This window comes from Anastrepha ludens, chromosome 2, assembly GCF_028408465.1.
Source record: "Anastrepha ludens isolate Willacy chromosome 2, idAnaLude1.1, whole genome shotgun sequence".
NCBI lineage: Eukaryota > Metazoa > Arthropoda > Insecta > Diptera > Tephritidae > Anastrepha > Anastrepha ludens.
Window position 1 is genome coordinate 13,862,651 of NC_071498.1, and position 15,152 is coordinate 13,877,802.

Here is a 15,152-nt window from a genome sequence, read left to right on the forward strand (position 1 = left end):
AATTTTGCAGAAAATTTTAAAAACTTTGAGTAAGGAATCAGTCGTACGGCTACGAGGTCTAAAAATGTTAAATTTTCACTAAAATACAACATCTACGAATATGAAAGGTAGAAAGTGGTGAGTCAACTTAAGTTATTTTACAAAATGATTATAGAAATGTGGGTAAAGGAGGGGCTATGAACTGTATTGAGACATAACGCAACATATTTGCTTGTTCCTAAACACGCGGCACTCAAACCTACTAGTTCTGTATTAGATACCTTACAACCAGTTTGCTTTGTAAGTAAAGAAGTGCGTTTTCGATCATTTTTTGAGTACTAGTAACTGATGGTTTTAACACAATGAGGCCTTAAGAGTTGTGTATTGTCTGTCTGTGCATACGCAACATACCAGTTAACGAACTAGGCAGCCTCTGGCATCAGTCTGATAAAAGTTAATGAACCATTTCATAAGAGCCAAAACATGCTAGTCCTTTATTTGACCAAAATCACTAGTCTTGGATGAGTTGAAAAAAAGATAGAAATAAATAAATTAGTGTTTTAAAAAATATTTCATTATGAGTTGAAATCTTAATGGGGCCAGTGCTCCGACATAAATTCCACCAATCTCCATTCTCCATTACATCAACAGCTTTGGTTGGCAGCTGATATCTGCTGTTTGGAGGTCTGAAAATGATATCAAAACGGCACTTTAGTGCTATTTGGGGAGTGCCAGGCTGGTACTTCTACCATTTCACCTAAGTAACTGAAATCTTAAACGAAATTTTTTTTATATTTGTTGCTCTTTCTAAGTATAATTTTATTTTTAAAAATTAAATATTTCGGCTGTAAGTCGACAACGACGTAGTGAAGCGCTTATAATGCAGCGTATGCGCTGGCTGGGTCACATTGAGGTAATGGATAAGAACGCCCCTGCAAAGCGGGTGCTTATTTTCGAAATGTACGTTTGAAAGACAAAGCCGAGGACAACCTGACCGCCCTTGGAGTTTCTAACTCACGTCCAATGCGCGTAGTGCAGGCGTCAAGACCGACCAACGATTGTAGTTGCCAGCTAAGTAAGTAAGTAAGTAAGTAAGTACATATTGAGGATATTTACAGATTTGCCAAAGAATCTGGAAAATTCTCACATGACCAACTATCTCTATCTCTGTCTCTATTCTTTCCTATTTCTTTCTCTGATACTTTTCTCCTTTCCTCCTTGACTATCTACCCTATTTCTAGAGATCTAAATACAATAGCCTTTTTAGCCTAAGTGTTTTAGGAGCCCCAAATCTCCTGGTGCTCCTTGGCTCGATCTATTCAAATTTCAATTTCAAGTGCATATTACGAAGTTTTCTTTACTTTCAAACTAAATGAACAAAAAAGACGAATAAGTATTCGTTGCCCGAACAATCGGTTCTACATACTATCATACATTAGCGCAATGGCCCAGATTTAAATCCGGCCAAGAAGTACCACACAATCAAAATTACTCAAATAATTATGGAGAATATTAACGGTGGTTACAAGAAAAACTACTTTGCATACAATTTGAATTGGTCATTTTGTAACTAGTACGCAACTGGTCCCAATTTCGCTAGTATGCCTTTTTCCACACTAAAATACGAGCTCATGAACTAGCTCAGCTGCTGAGTTCGTTAGCTTTTTTCTGCAGCGACATATTGTATTGCTTAAGTATGCATTTACGAGAAAATTCATACAAAACCTCGTGCGAGTGTTTGCTATTCCGTGGAATCCCCAGAGCTTTAAGCATCACAGTTCAGCTGTCAGACTAGTTTATTGGTTGGTTGGTTGGTTAATTCTTAATTGTACACAATTGGGCGGCTATTCGTTTTTGTATTCTTCAGTTTCCTAATAGATACTGCTTTGGTATACTATTCGCTTCCGGATTAGAATTGAGTCCGCGTGCAAAGTATGCCTGTTACTAAGAGATATGAGCCCAAGCAGAGTAATGTTACATAATAATTTGTACTGACAAGTTACTTTACTTCCTCCACTTCTAAAAATCGTTAACATTCATTCAAAGCAGCTTAAAGCATATTCGATATTCAGGAATAATTTTCCCCATTTCCACTTGGCGTAGTATTTTTAGCTCACTCTTGTCTGAACATATTAGAACGCCAGCTGTTTGGGGTGAAAGCGAAATGAAACCGCATACACCTTTATGACTCTTCCAGAGGCATTTTTTTTTTGTAGGAATGAGTTTGCGAGTATGTGCGAAGTAAAATTCTATAACATAAAGGTTGCGTATGTATGTATATGTAACTGTGTGGGTGTTTGTGTTTTTGTTTAGTGAATGTCTCGGGCGATGGAAATTTCCACATACAGGAAATGCATTGACTTCTCATTGGCAATCATGTTAGAAGCCGACATAAATGCAGTACGTCTAAACTAATAATGATGGTATAGACGGTAGAAAAAAGTGATCATGAGAATTAGTAAAAAACAGCGAAAAAAATCCAAACCTTAGGAAAATAAAGGAAACATGAAAAAATTGCCTGAGTAGACCGTTAGTAAATTTTTCCAAAGCATAATTTTCTGGAATATTTTAGTCCTGCCACGACCCTCCAAATTAGTGTTTTGAGGCGTTTCTTGATGTAAGTGTCAAAATGACCCTTTTAGGTGCCCGGAATGGATTGAAATATTCTTTGAAAATATTTTCGCTGTAATTTTACTGGATATATTTTAGCCTTTCATAGCGTTCGGGCATTGGTTTTAGCCATTTTTTGTTTTTTACTTTTTTGAATACAACTTAGGTGATCAGGATACGAAAACATTAGTTGGCCTTAAACAAAAGTTCGTGCTAATTTTTGCAAAGCCATTCATTTCGAATTGTTGCTGTAAAATAAACTTTCGGACAATTCTAACAAAAATCTGTTATTGCATACTGTTATTTCCTATATTCCAATTTTCTGACTATTATTTAAAATACTTTTTTTATGATATGAAAACTTTAGTACTTGTGGATCCGAAAAAAAAAAAATTAGTTAACTTTTGCAAATACATTTAGTGCTTTGTTGCTGGAAAGCTATATATGTAACTTCTTTTTTTATAGCAAGAAATTTTGTTAATTTAACTGTACGAATATGGCTAGGAGCTCGTATGTCTTGTACAAAGTGAGTTGTTGCGAAAAGTTGCAATGACAACACATCGCATTTCCCCACCTCCTCATTCTTTTCACATTCTCTAATCACAAGTGCCAAATCGAATGTCGCTTCTCTGTCATTATTTTCAAATTGTTCCTCAAAGCATGCAGGCGTCACCAGTAGAACAGCAAGTTTTTATAATAAACTTTTGAACATTTTTTGTTAGTTTTGAACTTCTAGCAGTTTAATTCAGTAATTATTTCAGCTCATTGAGGATTATACTAAAATAAAGATTAAATTATTATTATTATTTTCTAAGGCTCGAGTAAGGAATAAAGTGCCATAACAAATCCCTTCCATTCATATCTGTTCTGCCTCAGTCGTCATATTGCCTATGTAGGTTCAATTGCGGACCAACGATTGCTGAAATCCCCACAGCTGGTCCAAGTGTTTTAATTAAATTTCTATTTTCAGGCTCAGTTTGAGCTCAACTTAATCGAATTTACCAAAATTTTGCGAAATCCAGTTTCCACAAAACTACGTAAGTTTTCGGTGATTACTGATTTTGGTAAATTTATCAAAAATGAACCGTTGAGATTCATGGAATCGGAGTTGAATATCTCCAAAACATCGATTTATTGCATTTTAACTGGTATTTTGGGCGTACGCAAGGTCTGTGCACGTTTCATTCCGGACAAGTTAACTGAGGACCAAAAATTGCTCAGAGTTCAACATTCGAAAGACCTCACTACAGAGGCGAGAAAAGACGAGAATTTCTTTTACAACATTGGAACTGGTGTTGAAACGTAATGTTTCCAACACGAATCTGAAACTAACCGTCAAAGTGCCGAATGGAAGGGTCCAGACGAGCCACCACCCAAAAAATCGCGTTTGGAGAAGTCAAAAATCTAGTCGATTCTCATTTGTTTTTACTCCTCAAAGAGTTCGTGCCAACGGGCCAAACCGTCAAAGTAATTTTCTATTTTGGCGTTTTGAAACATGGCATCGCATTCTTGGATATCGCCCTGAATTCCGCGAAGAAGGAAGCTGGCGCTTATTGTATGCTAATACACCATCTCATCGATGCGCCCTTGTGACTGATTTTTGGACCAGAAATCGCATTTTAACCATCAATCACTCGCCTTATTTACTTGATATGGCTTCCTGTGACTTCTGCCTATTCGAAAAATTGTATTTGGTCACGAAAGAAAAACGTTTTGCGTGCGTGGAAACCATCCAAAAGACTTGTACCGACATCCTCAAGGACATTACGGTCAGTGAGCTGAAATACTCTTTCGAAAAGCTTTTAGATCGTGCAAAACAGTGTATCGAGACCAGTGGCGACTATTTTGAATAAATAAACTCGAAGTTATCAGAACTAGGCTTCTGTCTTTCTTGTTTCACCTTGTAGAAGTAATTTTATTAAATTTTAGATTTTCTACTAAACATTCGCTGAATTAGGCGCCCCAATGTTAATGAAGAAATTCAAACTACTATTCAAGCAAAAATTACGAAAAAATTATTTTTGCCCTCCTATATAAACTTGACCATGTCCTCTTTAATTTCAATTATTCTTAAATTTTTCCATTCTCATTCTATTATTTGCCATCTAACAGTTTAACAATATAATCTGCCCTCTATTTCGCTTAATTTGTGATCAAAATTTCTCCTCTCATTTCAATACGAATACCACAACATTGAGTGAGGTCTTTGAGATCTTTTTTAACTTAAATTATTCCGCCTTATTTTCACTGGACAATTTTTTCTCATCCCACAGACTTTTATTACCTCCGAAAATTGTCCTGCTAGTTGACGGCTTACCTGTCAGATTTTTCTAGCTGTCCATAAAATGAAACAAATGCTATTAATTTACAGTTAAATGTAGCACCAGCTGTGCGTCTGCATTGGCTTTTTGCTCCTGTCAAAGCAATCTAAAACTGTTTTCACTTTTTGTCTCATTGACTAGCAAGCATTCGTAGGTGTGTTGCTGTGTGCTGCGTGTGTCGGCTTACCCTTTTCCCTTGTCAACTCGCGCGATAGTCAGCCAACTTCTCCCATTCACTAAACTTACGAAATTACGACAAGACACGTGCGCATGAAAGTAGTGGGTGTTTTATTTATTTCTTGGTTTTTTTCTGCAGTATACCAGCAAATTACTACGCCTCAAAACGTGAAAATTTATTTGCGAATTTTGCTTTCCGCGCATCAACCTTACAAATAACTTTACTTATATTCGCTATAACTCCTATTTATGGCTCAATCGGTATGTGATTAGATATAATTGTTTTATAGAAGCCATCAGCAGACTGCTGAAGCTTCATTACCTTTCAAAAACTACAACTTAGTTGGCCTAGACTGGCAAAAAAAAAATGTTTTTTCTTGATGCTGCCCCTCCAATTTGTGTATGGATATAAAAATAAGTCACGGCCGCGGGTACACCGCCAACTTGTTAATCCTACGTTAGATACATTGTTTTGAAACCTTCGGTTCTGCACCCGAGTCTGGCCTTTTTTCGTCCTGTTCGAAGATCCTTTCTAAAAAGTTATAGTCACAAGTGGATAAAAAATTAAAATTTAGGAAGCTACCTGTAAGCTCAAGTCATTACCTTTAATATATAGAAATATGTTAGATTCACGTCCAAAGTCGTAAAAGCCAGTCTGACCTGACCCGGCTGCCCAAATGGGCGCTAAAAGTTACTATTTGATTTGCATAGAAAAAATTCACTTTTTCATAAATTTGGTGTAAAATATAAATTTTTTTGTTTTAATTAAACATTGTTTTTTTAAATTTGAGCGCTTTTCCGTTGCCTTTATATAAAATATATTAGTAAAATTTCTTCGTTTTAATAAATCATAAATCACAATTTTTTTCACTATTTCTGAAGGGCAATTACATCTAAAAAAAACACCCGTTACATGCACCTGTATTTTGTACGCCTCTATTAGGGTTTGAAAGTTTTACCCTCGTCTGCTTTACATTGTCGCCATATAGGCAGCTACACTTTGTCTGCCTCTGAATAGTAGACCCGTTCCGCCACCTACGCCTTTTCTAATACCAACTATGAGTGTGTAACAGTATTTAGAGCATTAAATTAAAGTATTTTGTGGGTTTTGTCGACGGATTTGCGTATCAACATTTATCTTGTATTTGGCTTTCTCGGTATTAAAGGTATTATTTGAATAGTTTGAATGTTAAATGGGCGTTATTGTTGTGATTTTTACATACAAAAAGCATCAAATGTGTTTTCACATGAACTTTTATGCTATGTAAATTAAATTCGTTTGTCACTTGGAATGTTTGCTTGTAACTTTCGTTTGCTCATTCACACGATATTACTCATACGCCATGTATGACTATTTGCGAACATGTGTTTAAGTGTGTGTGTGTAAGTGTGTCGAGAGACTTTTGAGTATTAAGCGCTTATTACTGTATTTATTAAAGCCTTTATTGCAATATTTGAGCTATGCGAAGCACACAGAGCTGATTAAAATATGTGAAAAGATTAAATAAATAAAATTAATTGATCCCTAAGATTTATTAATAATTTTTGAAAAGTGATTAAGAAATTAAATGATTTCAAAACCAAGATAGGGATTTAAATGTTGGACATTCCAAATATTTAAAGCATCAAAATTATCTCTTAAAATGCTACATATTTGGAAGAAAAGCTTTGTTGTTCCCCATATTTTATCTATACTATAAAGGTGAATGTCTGTACGTTGTCCGCGCATCACTACGAAACGACAACACCAAATGACGTAAAAATTTGTGTGCATTCATATTTTCACCCAATGAAGGTTATAGTCATGTTTTTATGATAGAACTCCCTTCCCACAGCCCCCAAGCCGCGCCACCATTCTCATTCGTCACTAATAATCGAATATTTGCTTAAATTTAATCTAAAAAATCTTAGTTTTTCCTATTTCTCTATAGTCACACTCTAGACTTCATAATACGCATAAGCTGTTCAACTATAACCCAAATGGAAAGTTCAAAAACGGTTCGAGATAGAAAATTAATAAAAATAATTTTGCTTGATATTTTTCTGATTGGTTGTTTTGATTTTATTCAACGAGGCTTAGCAACGGATGCCGGGTATTGTAATATTATGGTTATTAATAAAAAATTATTGTTTGTAATTCTTTTACATACATATCCTAAATCCCTCAAACCTACTCCTACGCGAGCGGGGCCGCCGGTTAAAGCTAGTACTTTAATATAATCTGCTCATCGTCTGCCATTTTTAGACCTGTTATTTTTCAGTATAAATGAAAAGTTATTTAAGAATATTAACTGAGCAGGTGATGATGATTTATTAAGTCTACAACACACTTTTCTCTTACATTTTAATTTCATATAATTTTTAAACTAACCCACCAACAGCGACAAGAAAATCATGTGCAATGATTAGTGCCCAATTATATATAGAGGGTTTTTAAATAAGAGGTGTTATTTTGATATTGAAAGAAAAATGCTATTTTTTAGTATAAATGATCGGATGTTTATTTCATTATAAAAAGGAAGGTATGCCGTTAATAGTGGAAAATAACATCTAGCATATGACCACCACGTCCACGCTTACAGGACAATATCCTTTTCATGAAATTTTCCATAACCGAATTGCAAGGTGGCTGTCCTATGTCCTCCATAGCCTCCGGAATTCCATCTTTGAGGTCTTGAATCGACCCTGGGCTGTTGGCATAGACCTTCTTTTTCACGTGGCGCCAAAGAAAAAAGTCACAAGGTGTTAAATCTCTCGATCTCGTTGGCCAATTGTGATCACCTCTTCGAGAGATAACACGGTCCGCAAACTGTTCCCGTAAAAGATCAATGGTTTCGTTGCTTGTTTGGCACGTAGCGCCGTCTTATTGAAAAAAAAACGTTGCCCAGATGAATACCAGAAATTCGTAGATAAATTACATACTGAGCAAGTTTAATTTTCTGTGTCAAATCTGCTGTTATTTAAAATTACAAAATCACTTCTAGCCCTCATTATCCACATGCTTGATTCTAAATTGATAATTAAAAACAATTTTGCATCTTCTATCCAGCTTTCTGATTGTTATCTATTCGCCAGATGACATCGTTTTTACTAAACAAGTGCTTTAGATCTCTAATCCAGAAGACTTCTTTCTTTATAACAATATTGGACAGATAATGGCAGCTGCTTTTCTGAGTACTTAAATAATATTCTGTGCATATATGATACTTAGGGAACAGTTCTAAAGTGAATAAATGACTTTCTTGCATGCCGGTTTCCAAAACAAGTATGTATGCTTTACAAAATACCTTTGTTATATATCAACTGCTTCAAACCACCACAAAATTCTTCAAAACCCAAAACCATCGAGCGATAAACTGCAAGAATATATCTGAAACTTTTGAGCCATTCCATATAACTGTCTCTTTATCGCTGTATATATTCCCTATGAGATTCACTAGTTTCGTTGCAAGACCAATATGGTCCAGCTTATATGCATATTAAGGCGTTTCTTGATACTCTATCAAACGCCGCTTTAAAGTCAACGAAGTACGCGTAAACTTACTTATTTTCTTCGAATTTTAAGTTGACAATAGGGGCTGCATTGAATATATTGTCTACTGTAGAGTAATTCTTTCTGAAGCCAGCTTGATATTCGTTTAAAATACTGTTCCTTTCTGTTCAAGGGGTTATTTTCTCGTTAACTATGCCCATCATAACCTTAGCTATGCAGCTCATAAATGAGATTCCATTGTAGTTTCCTACTAGCCCAAATTCCCTTTTTTGAAGATAGGAAAAATTGCGCGGGTTTTAAAAGCCTGGTCTACTTTGCATTTTTCGTAAAGATTTGTGTAAGCACTTGCCATAGCCGTAATGAAGGTATTGGGGGCATTTTTAAGAGCTCGTAAGGAACTCCATCAATCCCTGGAGCTTTGTTTAGCACAGATCTAACTTCGCCTGGTGAAAAAACTGCCTAAAATAGATGATATGCCGCGACTTATTTCCAAAGCTTGACTGTTTATCTTCTTAACAAATTTCCATCAGCTAGCGCTATCTTTAATGTTGTTGAAATTTTCTAAAGGCACTGAAACTTTGAAATTAAGAGATTTTTGCTTCTTTACATTCTTCGCTGAACCACTCATTCTTGCCAAAGTTTTTAGATGTCCTTTGGTTCCTTATCGGCGACTGTTCTATTGCTTCTTGGAGATCTTGAATATTAACTTCTTTTACTCGACTTATAACTCCAATATTCTTAATTCATATTTAATATATATTTACTAAGAGCAGTTATACAACGCTTCTGGAAAAAGCCACACAATAGTTTATAAAATATCGGGTGTTTTTTTAAGAGCTTGAGCTTTTCCTGTTAGGAGCGTGCTTCTGGATATTTCGTTGCAAACGGACGTACAGTTTAAAGCCAGCAAATTTTTTTCATGAGGATTTTGCTATTGCCTGGCGAGCGGCGACCGCTATTAGAGAAAATATTTTTCTATAATTTTGGGTGTCTCATCTATGAAAAATCGAATCTACGCACTTCCGACTGTTAATCAGGTACCAACCGACTCGGTTGCGGCGACCGGCTAAACGATAATACAAAACAGAAATATTGCTTGATTTTTTTTTAGAATCTGGTAGATAATTTAAGGCATTTTTTTAAATATGACATCCCACATATAGCTGCCATGACTACGAGTTATGTGGTCCATTCGAGCAGTTCAATTTTTGACAATTTTTTCCAATCAATCCGGCGGCATTCCCTCAATGGTGACTTGGATATTGCAGTAATCGGTTATTAACCGATTGTATTGTTCCAGCCAAATGTCTTCAATGTATAGCTGATTAATTTTTGGAAACAAAAAATTAGCCAGTATAGCTTGATAGCTCTCGCCATTCATAGTGACTGCAGCTCCTTCCTTGTTTTTGAGAGAAATAAGGACCGATGGTGTGTGAACTTCGCGAATTTTTTTTTTTTAATAAGTTTCCACAATTTAGAAGCGTTTCTCTCACGTTAAAGGATTCATGATGACTTGTCCAACCTTACTGAATAGAAATGTTAATATAGTTTGCGATTATCCGCTGTCAGACCATAGTTACCGGTATATGAGCAGCTTAAAAACCCCCGATACCCAATACAAGTGCCGTCTGTATCATAAGTGAATTCAAATATCAACGACGGCTGTATTTGGGGGCGCTAAGTAGGTCTTAATCACAGCGTTTATGTACCTGCTATTTCATTTTACTTATTCAACGTTTCAAATTGCTTGTCGTACATATGAATGAATTATGAATTTCCTACACAATTGATTATTTACAATTAGCGTCTGTGAAATCTACGGTTGTAGCCGTTAACAGCTCTTAACTGCTTCTCAAAAGTTTGCTAACAAAATTATTTACAATATTTTTTATCCAACCTCGTCAAAACATAGATTTTCGCTTGTAATGAAATATGACATTTTTCTCCGCAGTTGCTCAAATTTAATTGCTTCTGCCATTTTAATAACCTTTGAGTCAACAAGACCTATCACTTAAATATTTATCACATTTTGCAAGCCATTAAGAGTAGAAAAAAGTCCTCAGCTGGGATTACTTAATTAAATATTTAAATTGGCGTGGTGAACTTTGTTCGCCCGCTGCAAAAATGAGTAATCATTAAAAAACGAAAATCAAAGACAGACAAAAGCGAATTGTCACAATGCTTGTAGTACAAATTGACTTATGTATGCTTGCGTATACATACATATCCACATCTGTGCCAATATCAAGCATCTGCTTCATTTTCCTACTTAAGTTCATAAAAAAGTACTGCAGACTAAATAAAGCGTCGCTTATCTGCAGCGCGAAATCAGTGTCTTGTATTATACACCCACACATTCGCATATATGTACGTAAGTATATTTATTTAAACTTCGCCGGTCTCGGCTTCACTTCACATTTTCGTCTAAGCAAATATTTACATTGCCTGTCTCGCATACATTGGCGTTCTCACAAATTGCTTATTTTGCTGCACATAATTTTATTTTTTACTTTGCTTTTCTTTTGTTCCATTTCTCTACAATATTTGTTTAAATCCACCTCAAACCACAGATTTTTGGTTTTTTTTTTTTCAAGTTCCTTGCGGCACTCTTTTCGCCGCTTTCGGTGTCTTCACTGCTTTCTTTTAGATTTCACATAATTTTTTATTTGTTTCTTTTTTTAATCTCGATGTATTCAGAAAAATAGAAATGTCTCATTTAATAAGCAGTCGCAACTTTTTTTCTTCTGTGAGAGAATTAAATGCAATGGCTTTCAGTCTTTTTTTTTTGTGCGACATTTGTCATGTCAAGTAGATGTTCGAATTGTTGTTGCTGCGTAATTCGTGCGACTGTGCCTGGGGCTTACTTTCAGTGCAAGCAAATTAGTCGGCTCTTTGTTCAAACACAATTTAAATACAGTCAGAATATTTTTTTCTTTTTCTGTACTTTTTATTGATTGAGAAGCTTTCGAAGCAAATTCAAATACATAAAAGAATAATTGAAAAATAGAATTGCTGTCGAATGCTCTCTAACTACACGTAGGCTAAAACTCAGCTGCTGTGTGAATTTTGTGCGTAAAAATTAAGAGTTCTTCTAGAATACTGCGTAACGTATTGAAACTTATTACCAAATTGAAAATTATTACGAGTACCAATTATGCTCCCATCGAACGTACTTTTCGTGGTTTGAATGACATCTCCAATTCTAGCTTCCTTTTCGATACCGTTGAACTCTATCTTAGATGTAAGTTTGTATATTTATTTATGCATAAATTTTCAATATTCATTCGTTTTAGTAGTCAGTTTGAACTCATGTTTTCTTCACTTCTTGAAACAAATAAATATAAAATTAGGTGCGCAACTAGGTTGGGTTAGGTTAGCCTGGTAGGCAACAAGCCACGCATAGACCTTTTGGTCCCTAGCGATACAAGATGGAGGCCGACCTCTATGAATACCTAAAGTAGACATCATGTAGGATGTTAGCGCTTTTGGCGAATCTAAGCTGAGCTGCAAGATCCATTTTTGGGACGTCCTCCAGACTCTCAAACAATGGAACTCCCAGGCATTTTAAAGGCGTTTTTAATAATGCCGGACAAACGCACAAAAGGTGTTCTAAAGTTTCCTAAACATTCTCTCTGCATTTCCTGCATTTGTCCGTGTTAGCAATTCCTATCTTGTACGCATGTGCAGCCAATAGATTATGGCCTGTGAGCATACCTATGAGAGTTCTGCAATCTTTTCGTGAGAGGGTAAGTACGAATTGAGTCAGTTTTTTGTCTTTTGCTGTTTTTCATGTGGTTAGATTAGTCCACCTAGCTTCCACCCGCTTTTTCATGCAGTCTTCCATTTGATTGTATATTGTCTTTAGCGGTTTTGGTATGTCGTTCTCCTGTTCAAAAGGTAGTCTAACATCACTTTTTGCTATCTCATCTACTATTTCGTTCCCCATAATGCCTTTATGACGAGGCCCCCAATAGATATGCAGCCTATTGTTTGCGGCTAGCCTTTCTATTGCCTCCCTGCTCCGTCGAACATTTTGGACTTAATACAATATGAGCTGATTGCTTTTATTGCTGCTTGACTATCCACGTATATATTAATTGTTGAGTTTTTTCTTGTTCTAGTGTTAGTTAGCTCAGCGGCTTTCCCCACAGCAAAAACTTCCGCTTGGAAAATACTTCTGTGGTCTGGTAGCTTGATTGGCTGCCTTATCCCTAGTTTTGAGCAGTAAATACCCGCTCCCACTCCATCTGAAGTTTTAGAGCCGTCTATATAGATGTGAAAAGTCCTATGGCCAGGCTTCACGTAGTCTGTGCAACCTGAGCTCCACTAGGTGCGCAAATAATTTCTTGCTGTTTTCTTGATGAAAATGAAACTTTATCCGAAAAAAATGGTTACAAGTGAATCATTGAAAGTATTACTCATCGCTGACTATTACCTTTTCCCATCTTTTTGGTAGATGTTGTATACCGTCGCGGAAAAACTGTTCATCTTTTGAGGCTATCCACGAATCAAGCCATTTTTTGATGTTTTCATATGAATGGAACTGCTGGTCAGCTAGACTATGTGCCATCGATCGGAACAGGTGATAATCGGACGACGCAATATCTGGAGAAAATGGGGGTTGGGGTAGTATTTCCCATTTCAGTGTTTCCAGGTAGGTTTGTCAACGTGAGGTGGTGCGTTGTCATGCTGTAGAATCACTTTTTCATGCCTCTCCGCGTATTGCGGCCGCTTCTCGCACAGTGCTCGGCTCAATCGCATCAATTGAAGTCGATACCGATCCCCAGTGATGGTTTGGCTTGGTTTTAACAGTTCTTAATAAATAGCACCAACTTGATTCCATCAAATACATAGCATAACCTTCGCAGCGTAAATATTCGACCATGACTTTCTTTTCATGGGATTGCTGTAATGAATACATTTCTCATCACCCGTCACGATGCGATGAAGAAAACCCTTCATTCCTTCCATTTTTGCCGCTGGAGTAGTTGTTCATGGGCGAAAAAAGAAAAAAGAAGTTCAACATCCCTTGGCTTAAACTCATAAGGAACCCAAGTCCCCTGTTTCTGAGTCATTCCGAAAGCATGCAATGAAATCGCTTGGAAATAGATTGGCGAGTAACTCCTAATACTTTTCTTGTGTTTGACACGGATTCTCATTAAGCAATGCCTCCTATTCAGCGTCTTCGAAGGTTTTTGGCCTTCCTTCATGCGGACGGTCGTCAACATTAAAATCACCGTCTTTGAAGCGACCGAACCAATCTCGGCACGTTGTTTCACTTAGAGCAGCATCTCAATAAACTTTTTGTAGCTCTCGATGCGCTTCAGCCGCCGCTTTTTCGAATGAAAGAGGAAAATCAACACTTCCCGCAAATGATGATAATTCGGCACAAAATCAGACATTTTCACAAAACCAAAAGTATATGATACCAAAACAAAATCACTAATGTGTCGAAGCAGTTGGTTTACCATATGTCTAAGCTTGGTTTATGACGTTTAGGTTATGTTAGAGTAGACTAGCACACACTGCTGGCGGCATCTATTGACAAGCAGCGGCGACTTAGTTGCACACCTAAAAACTAAATGGTAATGGCAATTGACCGCCTGCAAGCTGCGACTTTACTCTAGTTGACTGTTAAGAACAAATGTTAAACTAGCCCTCCGAAAACAACGGAAAAGTGGAAACATGAAATCAAAGTGTATATAGGTCAGATAAGTGTTAAAGCTCGCAAAAAAGGGCTGAGAAATTTACTAATGAAGTAAAAAGTATAAGTAATTACATTTCGAAGTCGAAATGTTCCAGATTCTTTGGCAAATCAGAAAATATTTCCAGTTTTAGAGAACGAATTTTTGCTCGTTCTTATGGCATCGGAACCATAAATTCGTAACCCTGCCCTAGCAAACGCAGAACATTAACAATGAAATTAAATTAGAGTATTCGTTTTAAATAATTTCGCACATTTTCGGTGTTTTGAGTTACAAGCTCCAGAAACCTGAAAATATCATGCCCACTTGCACATCTCCGCAACTCTTGACCTATTCGACATGCTTTTGCACTTGTGTTTTCTATGTTAATTTTAGCAATTTGCATGTTTAAAAAACCCTTATTCTCCGAAGCAAGGGTACAACTAAAAAGCATCGCCATAAAACACATAACCGCAGTTAAGCAAAACAAGTGGGAATATGCGCAGAAAAAAACCAAAAAAAAAACCAAAACAGCTAGAGCGGTAATAGTAGGCACAACTACAGTGTCGCATTTAATTTAGGTGAATTTATATTCATGAGCGGTTGCACACATTTCGGCCAACATGCAGGCACTAAGCCACTCGTGAGTGCTTATTTTAATGCTGCAAAATCCCACAGAAACATACACGGACACACACAGCATGAGTGTATAAATATGTACGAGGTGTGTTGAAAAAGTATCGCGAATTTTGAATTTTTGCAGATTACGTATATTCAAATTTCAATTTTTTTGTGGCCGATATGTTGGTACTCATGTCTCTCACTCATGCCGACGAGTTCGTCCATTTTGAATGTTCAGTTAATTGTTGACAGCTGCTTTGCTTGCAC